Source organism: Rhineura floridana, chromosome 3 (genome assembly GCF_030035675.1).
Source record: "Rhineura floridana isolate rRhiFlo1 chromosome 3, rRhiFlo1.hap2, whole genome shotgun sequence".
NCBI classification, from domain to species: domain Eukaryota; kingdom Metazoa; phylum Chordata; class Lepidosauria; order Squamata; family Rhineuridae; genus Rhineura; species Rhineura floridana.
In genome coordinates this window covers 7,987,461-8,000,820 of record NC_084482.1, presented here as the reverse complement: position 1 = coordinate 8,000,820, position 13,360 = coordinate 7,987,461, and the positions used below count along the sequence as shown (strand labels likewise).

General features: G+C 48.4%; 1 protein-coding gene across 2 annotated transcripts in view; it reads left to right on the top strand.

The window, feature by feature from the left end:
* The first annotated feature begins 440 nt into the window (after nt 1–440).
* L1CAM (L1 cell adhesion molecule) overlaps nt 441–13,360 on the top strand; it is a 138,516-nt gene continuing 125,596 nt past the window's right edge. The window contains exon 1 of one of the 2 annotated variants that reach the window (XM_061614255.1): nt 441–542. The gene's annotated coding sequence lies outside the window, so the exon portion shown is untranslated. Of the gene's footprint in view, nt 543–778; nt 795–13,360 lie in introns of those variants that run through there. The other variant, XM_061614256.1, reaches the window with a different exon arrangement.

The window sequence follows — 13,360 nt, the reverse complement described above, 5'->3', positions numbered from 1 at the left end:
TTCCTTTTTCCTTTCTCTCCCCCAGAACTCTGGCTGAGGAGGAAGTCTTGTCTGCCACCTATTTTTTTATATTTATTTTTTACAACTCCACTACTTCCTTGCTGCCTTGTCTTATTCTCCAAGATCTGAGAAGAAAACCCAGGAGTCCTGGGTCCCATTTCTATTCCCGTTGGAGCCCATAAGCCCCCACTTTTCTTTCCCCAGGCTAGGAAGAAGGGACCCGGGCGTCCCGCTTTTCATCGCTACATCCGCTATGCCTCTCTCCTCTCCTCAAAGAGCTGAGAATGAAAGACTGTGTTCCTCCCCCCGCCCTTCCTCCCCCAATAAGCCGATTTCCACCCCGCTCTTCTAGCTATGGGGCCCAGCCACAGACGGGAACGGAGGGTGGAGGGATGGGGCAGGGCGGGGCTCGGAGGGAGGGGACTCCGCCGCGGCTGCCGCCGATTATGTCACATCGATCAGACTCTGCAGCAGCAGCAGCAGGAGCCGGCGAGGCAACAGCAGCGGCTGCGGGGCGAGCCGAAGGAACGGGCGCGGCTCAGGTAGGGGGCAGGAGGGACTACAGCGGGGACTCCCCCCCCCCGGCCTCTGCAAGAGCCCTGGGGCGCGGAGATGGATCGGCGGGAAGAAGATGGATCAGGGATGTCCTTTGGGTTGGGAGGTGTGTCCCTCCTCCGGTCTTTGTCAGAATCTGGAGGGTTTCCCCACCTAAATCTGGGGTGTAAATCAGAATTGCGTTGCTCCCGTGAATTGGTCCCCGCGTGGGCCGCAGGGAATCAGACACTCGCAACCCGGTGAGACGGATTTTGTGGTGCCCCCCGCCTTCGATGCGGCTCTGTTTATCGGAAGAGTTGCGGGGGGTGGCTATGGGTCAGGGCTCAAGGGTGCAGGTGCTGGTTGGTTGTCCGTGTGGTTTTATTTCAGGGGAGGAAATTGGGGAGTGGGCTGAGAGGTGAAAAAGCCCCACCCTCTGGAGGGTAGGGGAAGGGGATCCCTCTCTTGTGGGGGTGGCAGCGTGTGTGGGAATGTAAGGATCTCCTGTGGAGAAAACCAAGAGATGTCCTGGAGAAGACGGGAATCAAAACCTGTAGGTGCAATCCATCTTTAGCTCTGTCATCTGAGAGGAACATTTTTGGGGGGGGGAGGCAGGACTAAGGTGTGTGTGTGTGTGTATGAGAGAGAGAGAGAGAGAGAGAGAGAGAGAGAGAGAGATCAGGACCCCTTGAGTGTTAAGAATATGTGCCAAGGATGGAGCTGTGTCAGGGATACAGACGTGTGCACCATTGTATGTCAGGATGTGGGCTTGCATGGGGGTGGAGAATGTTACACCAGGAGAGGAAGAGGAGACAAGGTTATCTTCAGAATGGGCTATGTGTACTAGAAGGGTTGTGCCAAGAATATATAGGAGTGTGTGTGAGAGAGAGAGAGGAGGGTAGAATAGCAGGTTGGTGAGTGATATGGGTACTTCTGTGTATGTATGGACTAAGGAGGACGTGGTGTGTGTGTGCCTGTATGTGGGGGGGGGGGAAGGATGCAGATTGTGGACCTCAGGTGTGTGAGAAAGGAAAGCATTGTGTCCTGTAGAGGATACTGTGGGAACTGCGGGCAGCTTGTGGGGTGAAGATGTTGAGTTCTGGCTGGAGAGACAGAGTATTAAAAGGGTGTGGCGGCTGGATCTGGGCCTAAAGCGGAAGGCTGGACCATTTCTGTCATCCATGGAGGGCCAGCATGACCGTTAGGCAGCATAAGATGGTCTGCCTCAGGCAGCAGACTTTGGGCGGCGACCATTAAAGAGCAGCAAGTTGTTAATTATTTAACATGTTATCATTTTAAAAAATGATAATGGGAAGGGGTACCACCACTTGGAGAGAAGGAATGTTGATTGTATGATGTGTGTGTATGTGCGCGCATGAGAGGGTGAGGAAGGGAGAGAGGGTTGTATTATGCAGAATAGGGAGGGGCAGTGGTAAGGGGCCCTTGCACTTGGAGTGTTGTGTGTGAGAGGTATTGCTTTTGTGTTCTCTCTGGGTGTTGGGAATGGATGTGAACCTGAGGTCTTTACAATGTTGTATCAGTTTATAAGTGTGTGAAGAGCTGCTTTGTAGGCATGTGCAACAGGGTAATGTAACAAGTGTGTGTGTATGTGTGAATGATGGGTGGGCTGCTGATGGGTTTTGGTGCAAAGCCATAAATATATTCATGGTTTGAGTCAAAGACTATTTAAATATAATATCAGTGAACGTGTGAGGAGTGGGTTATGCATATGGAAGTGTGCATTTGGTTGGGGGGGAAGAGAGGCTGTGTGTGTGTGTGTGTGTGTGTGTGTGTGTGTGTGTGTGTGTGTGTGTGTGTGTGTGTACACAAGTGAAAAGAGTTGCATGTCTATCACATATTGTATCATGACACAGAAATGTCTAGATTTGCTGGATGCCATGTGTCCAGATATGTCTGCAGTGTTTGGATAGCGTCTTTGGAGGTGTTTCTTAGAAGTAGAGACTTACCAGGATGTGTTTCTGTATAGCAGCCTTCACTAACCTGGCACCCTCCAGTTGTTTTGGACTACAACTCCCATCAGCCCCAGCCAGTGGTAGTCCAAAGCATCTGGAGAGTGTCAGGTTGGTGAAGGCTGCTGTACAGGGTAGACCTTGGTGTTGTGCTCTGCATATACAGTGTGTTCAACAGGTCCTGGTTTGAGCAAGTGCTCACCCTGGCTTGGGCCCATCCCTGACTATGCAATTCGAGGTGTAGAGGTGTCAGATGAACTCAGTCACCTCTCTATTTAAAAATGAACTGCTGCATACAACAGAGTGGGATGTGGATGGCTTGCACAGGTCTGTGCCTGTGTATGGTGCTTTCCTACTAATCTCAAGCTGTATTTCCTGGACTGGGTGGGGCCTGTTGTACTATTCTTGTGTCATGGTGTTTTTGCATGCATATATGGGATGTGTCTGTGGATTTTGCATGTCATTGTCTTGCTGGGATTGCTGGGATGTCTGTGGACTTTATGGTGAGTTGTGTTTGTGGGCACATGCAAAAGCGCTGCTTGTACTTAGCTATTTATTTATTTATTTTATTTTATTTAATTTAATTTATATACCGCCCTAAGCCCAAAGGCTCTCTGGGCGGTGTACATAAAAAGATAAAACAAGCACTTTGGGGAAGGACAGTAGCTCACTGGTAGAGCTTCTGTCTTGCATGCAGAAGGTCCCAGGTTCAATCCCTGGCATCTCCAGGTAGAACTATGAAAACCTGCTGCCTGAAACCCTGGAGAGTCACTGCCAGTCAGAGTAGACTATACTGCACTAGATAGACCAACGGTCTGACACAGTATAAGGCATCACCCTATGTTCCTCATACAGGACCGGAGCCAAAATCTGTTTTCAGAACCCATTGGTGGATGATAGGCCAACCATTAAAAAAGAGAGTGCCTTTGAACATTTGCAGAGTGCTGTTCCTTTGCCACTGAATAATTGCAGCTGGGAACAGAGGTAAATAAAGACTTTAGAGGGTGCAGCCTTCAAAGCAAGCTTGCCATTTAAAAAACAAGCACTGTTTACTAATTGAGAGAATAGGGCGTGCTCCATTCTTCATCATCTTTGGCACAAGATACCAGACCAATCGGAGCTCAGACCTCTTGCCCCATCTTGAGGAGCAAAATCCCAGGAAACCACTTTCCCCGTTAGACTCCTTCACCAACCTGGTGCCCTTCATGAGGCCCAGCCAGCACAGGTTATGGGACTTGTAGTCCGAAACATCTGGAGGGCACCATATTGGCAAAGGCTGCCCTAGAGAAAGAGGAAGGCTTTAAACCCTCCCCATCTTTCGCTCTCCCTCCCTCCCTGGATTCTCCTTGGATTACAATAAGGGGAGGGAAATAATCCCTCTTAAGTGAGGATACTGTCGGGAAGAAATTTCTTACTGGGAAATGCAACCCAGAATATTCACATTTGTGATGGATTGTCTCTGTGCCCCCACAACCTTCTTTTGAGACTGCACCGAGAGAGGATCCAAATTGGGTTTGTTAGGGGTAGTTAGTTCATCTTTTGATACTCACTCCAGCTGTTCCACATCAGCTTGCAAAATGGAGTGGAGAACAGTCCTGGGAGTCCTGCAACAAAATCTGGAGGAAGGAGGAAACAGCAGAAGTCTAACGTTTGGGGCTGAATCCCCTCCTGGCCAAGAAATTATCTGAGATGGAAAACAGCATCTGTGGAGAGCCCAATCCTTGGGTTCCTACCAGACACAGCAAAACCATGGTCAGTTTAACAACTCCACCTCCAGCAATTAAGTGGGAATTTAGGAAAATGAATGGAAATCAATGACATTTTCTGCCCTGAGAGATTAGGGGAGACAGGTCTCCAAATATTGGGTAAATCAACATGACTAGGAATAGCATCCTGGGGAGTTAAATAATCCCAAATCCCAGGTGGAGCAAATCTGGTTTTAATGATATTTAAAAGACAGGGGAAACAATTTTCCAATGAATTTCTTTCTTTTTTTGGCAGCTTGCAATATTGTTTGGCTGAGTGGCTGGCACCCTTATTAGTGAGATGCTATTAAATTATCTCTTTCATCACCCTAATAACAACAGAGGAATATTAACATCAAAACACTAATTCTGGTATCTGGGTAATCATTTGCCTTTTGAATTCCTGGTAAGAAAAAACATCAGGTACGATATATACTGGGCATCTACCCCCTAAACCACATCCAATCCTCTAATTCTCTTTCCTTCCCCTACCCCTAAAGTCTAATCTTAAAACAATCCACCCAAGGACAGCCTAGTTCTCTGCATTGTGTATAGATCTGTTTCCTCTCTCCACCTGCCCATAGGGCAAAGTCCAATGTAATAAATATATCCTAATAAATAAATAAATAAATAAATAAATCTTAGACTGTCCTTTCCTACAGCATCTCCACTTCACTTCAACTAGCCTTGAGCAGGAGAACATCCCGTGGGGTGGGGGATTGTGCCCTATCTAGCTCAGGAGTTCGAGTGCCAACCTTTTCTTAATGATTGAGAACCTTTCTCTTTTATGAAGCAGCAGCAGCAGCAGCAGCTTACCCTGGGTGTCCCAGCCTGTCTCTCTTTCCACACACACACCCCACCCCCGGCCCTGACAGGAGGCGATCGGCGGGCGGCGGGGTGGGGTGAGGGACAGCAGGTGGCAATTGATTTACAGGAGGAACTGTCTGAGGCAGGAGCTGAGGTGGGCGGCAGTGGGGAGAGAGGATGGATAGCAGCATGTTGCCAGGCAACAGGGGAATTATGGTCTGGCATGGCCCCCATCAATCCACCTTGTCAATAGAACTGGTGGCAGGATGGAGAGACATACCAAGGCCAGCCCTACCCAGCTGTATGGATGCCTTCAGTCCTCCTAACCCACAACCCTCCCTGTTGCCTGATGTGTCTCCCCTCCCTCCAGGGTTAACAAATACCCCACACTCTGAGCCTGCAGCACTTCTCCTCCTCCTTGTTGCCCCAGCTCTTCTCTCTTCCATCCGCTTTAGATCTCAATCTCTCCTTCCTTCCTTTTCGCAGTGCCACAGGAATGGAGAACCTCTTTCTCTTTAGAGGAGGAGGAGGAGAAGTCTGGGGTTCTTGGTATTTCCAGCTACCTTAAGGTCTGGGGTTCATCCTGAACTCCTGCTGGACGGGCACAACCATTGCACTTATGCAGTCCTGTGCCCCACCCAGTGCTGCACCTGTACATCCATCCCTAGAACTGGACACATAGTGACTCATCGCCCTGCATCTTTTTATCCTGTTTTATTTGCCTGCCTAGAGTCTCTTTGTGCCAACCCCCAGCACCTGCAGGTATAAACTTCAAGACGAGGAGGGGGCAAGAGCTGGATTCTCAGCCTATGCCCCTCCTCCTGTTCCTTAAAGTCCTTGAATCATATTGTAGATAAAAGTGCTTTTTCCAGCAGTGCCATCCAAGCCAGTTTCTTTCTTCTGTGCCCATCAAAAAATCTGCCAGAGGAGTGAGGCCTTTTGTTTGAACTCCACAGACAACAGGGGATAGAGGATCCCAGCTTCCAAGTGCTCAATCCTCTTAAGTTTTGTAGTTGGACAGAGTTGGAAAGGCCTCTTTTCCCAAAAGACTGGACCATCTACTTGCCAGCCCAACCCCCTCCTATCTGGCTGTGCGATCCAGACTGCAGCAAGCCACAAGGAAATAGAAGGGGCTTCAGAGAGGATAGGTGAAAATGTAAAGCTGTTCTTGCCACCCTCGTAAATAGCCAGTTGCTTAGTCATCACTGGCGATTGAGGGCTGCAGTAAAGGTGACTAAGCAGGGAAACTTAGATCACCAAAAGAGAGGTGGCTAGGATGTTGGTGAGCTGCAAGTCACTCACATGGTTAGGTAGGGGCAGGGAACTAGTAAAAATGTGTGTGAGACTCTTACTGACTTATGTGTAAGGCTGGTCTCTGCCTTGAGAAAACGTGAGATAGCCAGATTATACAGGACAACTCTAACCCATGGGGTACAGGGCACTGGGAAGGTTTCCTGCACCAGTTGCATTGAAATGAACAAGATCCATAGTCTTACACAGCTTCTATTCATTTCAATGAATCTTGCACAGGCGTACGTCTCGTACTGCATATTAATTAGCTGAGGTGTCTGGATGTGCATCAAGGTAGTGCCCTTTGGAATTCATAACTTGGAAGGTGCCAAAATGTTTTGGGCTATCTCTGTCCAGATGATCTCCTTTTCACTCCAAATAAAGGTATCATTCTGAACCTGAGCAGAAATCATCCCATCCCATCGTCCCAACAATTTATTACCAGGTGTAATGTCTGCATACCACCCTCCACATCCTGCCTCTCCTTGTGGCAATCCCTGACTCGAGGAGGCAGGGAAGATACTTCTGGATCCATGAGCTGAACTCGTGCAGAGTTGAACTCTGGGCCTGAACTTCAGGGTCGGCCCAAACTATTGGCTGTCCTTGGCAAATACTAATGTTGCCCCCAGTGGTGCTGTTACATGGGCCAAAATCTGGGCCCCCACAACCCACCCCTTACCCTACAAGCAGTGCCAGAGAGTGAGCAGCAGCTGATGAGAGGGGCAGCAAGCCACATTGGGTACTGCAAAGTACTGCAGTGACCGCCAGGCTCCAGCTGCCCACCATCTTAATTTCCCCAGAAACACCTCCGGGCCCATGAAAATGGTGGCGGGTTGAAGCCTGGCCAGTGCTTTGCAGCATGCACCACCGAAAGAGGTTTTTTAAAAAGAGAAAAAAGTAAGCAGTGTAGGCAGCAGTGGCAATTCAGCCTGCCCCTAAGTATGTGTTTATGCACACTTGTTTTTTAAAGGGGGACAGCAGTGGGCAGGGAGGGAGAAGAGCAGAGTGTTCAGAGAGGGAGAGGGGGAAGCAGTGGCAGAGGGACAGCAACCAGTATAACACAGCAGCATTTCCTCCAGGGTGGCCACTCTGTGGCTGTCCAGATGCTGCTGGACTACAGCTCTCATCATCCCTGACCATGAGCTGTGTTGGTTGAGACTGATGGGGGCTGTAGATCAGCATCATCTGGACAGCCACAGAGTGGCCACCCCTGCCAGTCTGTCAGCACTTCTGTTCCACCACCACCCCATTTTGGTGTATATTGCACCAGCAATTGTGTTCCCTCCTCAAGCATCTTCTTGACTTGTTCCTTGAAGGAACAGAAGGTATTGCTCTCTCTCTCTCTCTCTCTCTCTCTCTCTCTCTCTCTCTCTCTGTGTGTGTGTGTGTAATTCCTTTTAAGAGGATTTTCCTGGAATCCCTCAGATTCTCTTGCCTCAAGCAACTGCCTGATTTGTCCATATTGGCTTGACCAGACAAAAGTTCATCCTTTCTAGCTGCTGGTGGATAACAGGGTTGCTGGCATTTCACATGCTGTGTCACACTTGTTCCATTGGGGTGGGTGTTGCTGTCACATTCACGGAGACAGGACATCTCGGAGTCCTGGGGACAGGACACCTTGTCAGAGGCTGCCTTTGCTCATCCACTGGATTTAAAGCCACCTCAGGGAAGATCACCTGCCACAACCATTTAGGGTTATTCATGAGCGTCTCGTGGGTTGGGTGTAAGGGGACTGAGAGAAGGGGGTGTTCAGTCTGGAAGGTTATCTGTCTCTACAGCATTGCGTGTTTCCCCCTTGGCTTTCTGAATGGGCCCCTCCCCTGAGTTGCCATCACTCCTGTGGAATCTGGGCCCCAAACAATCGGCGCCTTGTTGTTTCTTCGTTGTGTGTTGTTGAGTGGATGGCTGGGCGGCCCCCAAGTTTCTGCTGCCTCGCCCTCTGCCTGAACCAGGGAGGGCAGAGAGGGTCCCTGTCTCTCCAATTTTGCCAGCAGCATGAATCAGTCTCTTCCAGGAAGCAGGAGCTCCCACACAGAACCCTTTTCCCAGAAACAGGAGGCCGTTTCCAGGCCAGCAGCCCAAGGAGAACAAGCCAGTATGGACAGAATGTTTTGCAAATGAGTTGCAAAATATAGGCTCGGTTTCCAGAGAATTCATGCAGTCTTATGTCTCTTTTGGAATTGAAGGAACATCAGGGTTGGAGTTATGTGTGTGACCAACCAGAACATCACTTTTAATTGCCCTCCCACATCCGCAGACATCGGACATGTGAATCTGCCTCCAATGTCCAAACTGCAAACTGTTGCTTTTGTGCTCTGTTTGGTGTGTGTGCGTGCGCGTGCACATGAGCATGCGTGCACACACATATACATGTACACATGCCCTGCACTCAGAATTTTAGTTTATTCCCACCCCATATGTGACCCACTGCCATACATGTCAATCGGCCTTGGACAAAGAGCATTCTAATGGTCTATGAATGCACTGGTTGCAATTGTGAACTGCGCCTAAAGTGGGGAGTGCCATTTAATAGTGAACTGTAATAATGTTATTAATTATTTCTTTACCATGCTAAACATGCAAGTATTAGAGAGCAAACTTTGAGGCTACCTGCAGGGTCTTTGGAAGCAGCGGAGTTGCCACTCCACCCGAGGAGGAGGAAGAGGAGGACTGTGGGCAGGGGGATACATATACTGCTAGAGGTCCCCTGGTACACAGGTGGAAACCTCTGCCACTGTCTATATTACAGTGATTTTCCAGCAGCAGAGAAGGGGAAAACAGGGTGTGTTGGACTGCTGTGGATATGCCCCATCCAAAGTCCCCTCATTTCCCCAACCTCATTCCTCTGGAATGGTGCAAATCGATAATTCCCTCCCACTGGAAATAAGAAGGAATAAAGAGGCCCTCTTGCTTCCTTCCATGGCTTCAGGGATCTCTTCCTTCATCCTCCCATAAGTGACCCTTAGAATTATACTATTTAATGTTAAATTCATAGCCATTCATGACTCCATTTTACAGATGGAGAAGTACTGCTGGTAGATCCCTCTTGGTTAGTGGTATTCCAGGTCCAGGTCCATCAGGTACTTGCAGTACAGGACTGTATAATGTCATAAAACTGCCTTGGTTTATCCATTCTCTGGGTTTTGAAACATTGATTTCAGCACTTTTGTGTCACAGAGAATCTATCCATCCTCTCAATACATGATGCATCATTGGATCCTCAGAGGCACAGATCCAAAGGATATACTTTTATACCGGATTATGTGATCTCTGATTATGATTTAGAACATCTTCTTGACAGGCACATAAATGTACACCGAAGAAATGGAGGGGTGGGGAGGAAGGAGAGGGCCCACCCTTTAAGGTCCATTGTGATGCAGTTATATGAGTGTAAAAGATGCTGAAAGTGTTCAGTTGGGTTATTAATCTGCTTTGAATACTCAAGGTCATTCAAATGAGGTTTCAGGGCACCTGGTGTCTATTCTTAGCTCTGGGAAGAGAATGGAGCGAAGTGGGTTGGAAAGGTGCTGGAAGGCCAAATGCTCATAATTTCTGGGAAAAGTATATTAAACATGGTGTGTTCACCTCTGACAACAATCCAGTAATTCTGGGGATGGTGGGAAGGAAAGTGGCCTTTGCAGGGGAGAGGGTGGCTCACTGCTATTTACTTACAAAAATAAGATAGCTTCACAAAATTGCAAGATTCTAAATGAGTATTCAGTTTGGATGGGGGGGAGGGGATTTGCTCTTGCCTTCATATTTGACAATCTTTCTCTGCAGCTTGGCTGGTCTGAAAAACTGCCTGTCATTAACCCAACAAGTTCTTGCACTGCCAAGCTGCATAATAGGCTGTGTGTACATATTTTAAACAAACCCCAACAAACCCCAGAAAGATCTTCTCCAGATCTTTATCCAAAGCACAGAAAATTTGGCATTTAGTAAACTTGTTTGCTAATAATAAAAAAATAGCTAGAACTGATGCATTTAGGTACAGGGACCCCAAACAGCAGGCCACTGTGGGGGTTCATGCTCAGCCGTAGGTAAGAGTGTGGGTGACCAGATGCTAAGAAGGTCTGCTGGGCTCTTCTGTTGCTGTAATAGTTGAGTAGAAGAGGGAGTTTCAGACGGTACAGGTTTTTTTTCTTGTCTCTGAGAGAGAAGCTGCATCTGCCAAACTCCCATCTTCTACGTGGCAATTAAAGGTATGGGAGCTCGGCATTGCTTCTTTGCATCTCGTCATCCTAAGGCAGAGATGGGGAGCCTCAGTCTCTGGGGCCAAATGTGGCCCACAAGGTGCCTCTCTGGCCCTTCCCCAAGCCATATCTTTCACCAGCTCTGCTCCACACCCTCCTGCAGTGCTTTTGCCTGGCTGGAACCTGTCCTTGAACTGTGCTCGTGTCTCTTGTTTGTCTGGATGGAGGGTGTGTGGGGTGTGTGTGTGTGTGATCTGAAGGCACTTAAGGCCAGGTCCCTGCTGAAGCTAAGCAGGGTCAGGTCTAGTCAATGCCTAGATAGGAGACCGCCTGGGAACCATTTGTAAGCCGCCTTGGGTTTCATGAAAAAGAAAGGTGGGGTATAAATGTAATAAATAAATAAATAAATAAATAAATAAATAAAATAGAAATCTCTGACATTAGGTGAAATGTAGCCTACTTGTGCAAAGAGCCACATCTGTTAGTCTGTCCACTTTTGCCTCTGGCCTTGCCCATCACTGGGATGCGGCTCCTGGAAGCAGTGGCAGCTGGTGACTCCATGTCAATAGGGCAGTGGAATCCACTCCTGGTTTTAGTCTGAACTTTCAAGGAGCTCATAAATTTCGGACTAAAACCTGGAGCAGATTCCACTGCCCCACTGACATGGAGCCACCAGCCACCACTGCCTAGAACAGCCTTTCTCAACCAGTGTGCCTCCAGATGTTGCTGGACTACAATTCTCATCTTTCCTGACCATTGGCAATGCTGGCTGAGGCTGATGGGAGTTGCGGTACAACAACATCTGGAGGCACACTGGTTGGGAAAGGCTGGCCTAGAAGGTTGTCTATGATGGAATGTAGCCTTTGGGTTCCCCACCTCTGACCTACAGAATCATTTGAGGTGGTGTGAGGAGTCAGAGGGGTGGAGGAACCCTACGGACTCTGCCAATGTGAGCTCCAAAGAGGTGAGATTATATGCATGTCATCCTCATCATAGTCTGTGAGTTTCAGGATTTTATTTTTATTTTTAGGTTTTCTGATAAGCCTGGGGGGTTGCTGATAGAACCTGAAGAAGGGCAGCTCTGGAATAGGAATGGGGTGGTGGTGGATTTAAGGGATATTATTCCTTTCTCCCTGGTGCTGGAAGGCTTATTTCCCCCTGAGAAATATGTTTTTCCCCTCCCTCTCCCTTGTTGGGATTTGCATGTTTTCTTTTGCAAATGAGGACAAGGGAGGGACAGAAATAGAGGTTGTTAACCTCTTGGTCTCAAAACTGACGACCAAATCTTTCTTATCTTCTTGTCCAGCAGCCCAGGATGCAGAGGCCCTTGCTGGCCTGCTCTGTGGGTTTTTTTTTTTTTTTGAGACTAGTGAGAAGAAAATGTCTTAGATTCTTAGGGCTCTGTGTCCAATTCCAGGAAAGGAATGGGGTTTAGTGGTTAGAGTAGAAGCCAATTCTCCTGGAGTTAATTCTCTGGTGAACTATAAGGATCCTGACCCCTCTGCCTCCTCCCCACCTCCCTTCCCATCCTTTGTGTGTGTTTAGTGGGCAGAGTCCTTAAGGCCCATTGGCTCATCTTTGCCCACAGTTGCTATGGAGACCACAGATTGGCACTGTCCTGTAGAGTAGGGGCGAGGGAGGAGGGTTGTTCCCTGCTCCAAGATGCACACAATGGGCAACATGCAACTCGTCTGGGAACTGCCTGCAAATCAACACCTGCCAAACAAAGGGGGGGGGGAAGCAGGCACACGTGCAAGGCAAACCACACAAGGCATCACCCTACCAAGGCTTAGTGATCATTGAACTTCACACAAGGCACAAAAGCAGGGAAGGCATGATCTGACTAGAGGCCCAGATTAAGCATCCCACAGTTAAGAACCCATTTCTGTGACCAGTACAGATTGTGGACTTGCCATGTTGAAGCAAGGTGAGGTGGACCCCTCAGGCAGCCACTATTAAGAGTAGACAGTGGGCCCAATCACTGGGGCTTTCTCCTGTGAAAGCCTTGTTGAAATGAAAGGGAGAACATGTACTGTGCCCATGGGCAGCTGCTGTTCAGTTCAAAGGAGGGGAATGGCATTTAGATTATCTGCAGCAGCCTGCAGGGACCAAAACATCTTGGGCTGGCCCCAATGATCTCCCATTCTTCTGCAAAATAGACTCTGTGAACATGCAGGAACATCACCAGGAACATTTTACCAGTGGTGCCAAATTGCGGAGCACATGAAAGCCCAGAAAGCCTTTGGGCCCTCCATGGTTTCTTCCAGCTCTATGATTCTGTGGGCCAATTGCTGTCTTTCAGCCCCAATTCTCCATCAGAATATGATGAGTTCTGATGGGGTGAAAGTCACTGGGAAGAGCTACAATGAGCTGATGAGAACTGGGCAGTTCTGAGGAGGAAATAATATACTCCTTCAGAGTAACGTAGTATGTTGGAGGAGCCCCAGTGTGACTGTATGCCCCTTTGGGGATCCCTCTAGCTGAAAGGTTGCATAGAAATCCAACCTACCAACCAATCAACTGTATACAGCCCTTAAAGAATGCTCAGAGTGCTTCCCAATACATCAGAGATGGGGAACTTGTGATCCTCCAGATGTTGTTGGACTCCAACCCCTGTCAATCTGAGCCAGGATGACCAACAGTCAGGATAGTCCAGCAATGTCTGGAAGGCTGCCTTATGTGAACTTAGTTAGAAACCCGAATGGACATGGTTTGGGTTCATCAGCTCTTTGCACATGTAAGAAATACTGTTTACATGAACTTCCATGAACTCATGTTTACAGGAGCAGAGCATGGAAGCAGTGAAAGAAGGCCTTGGTAG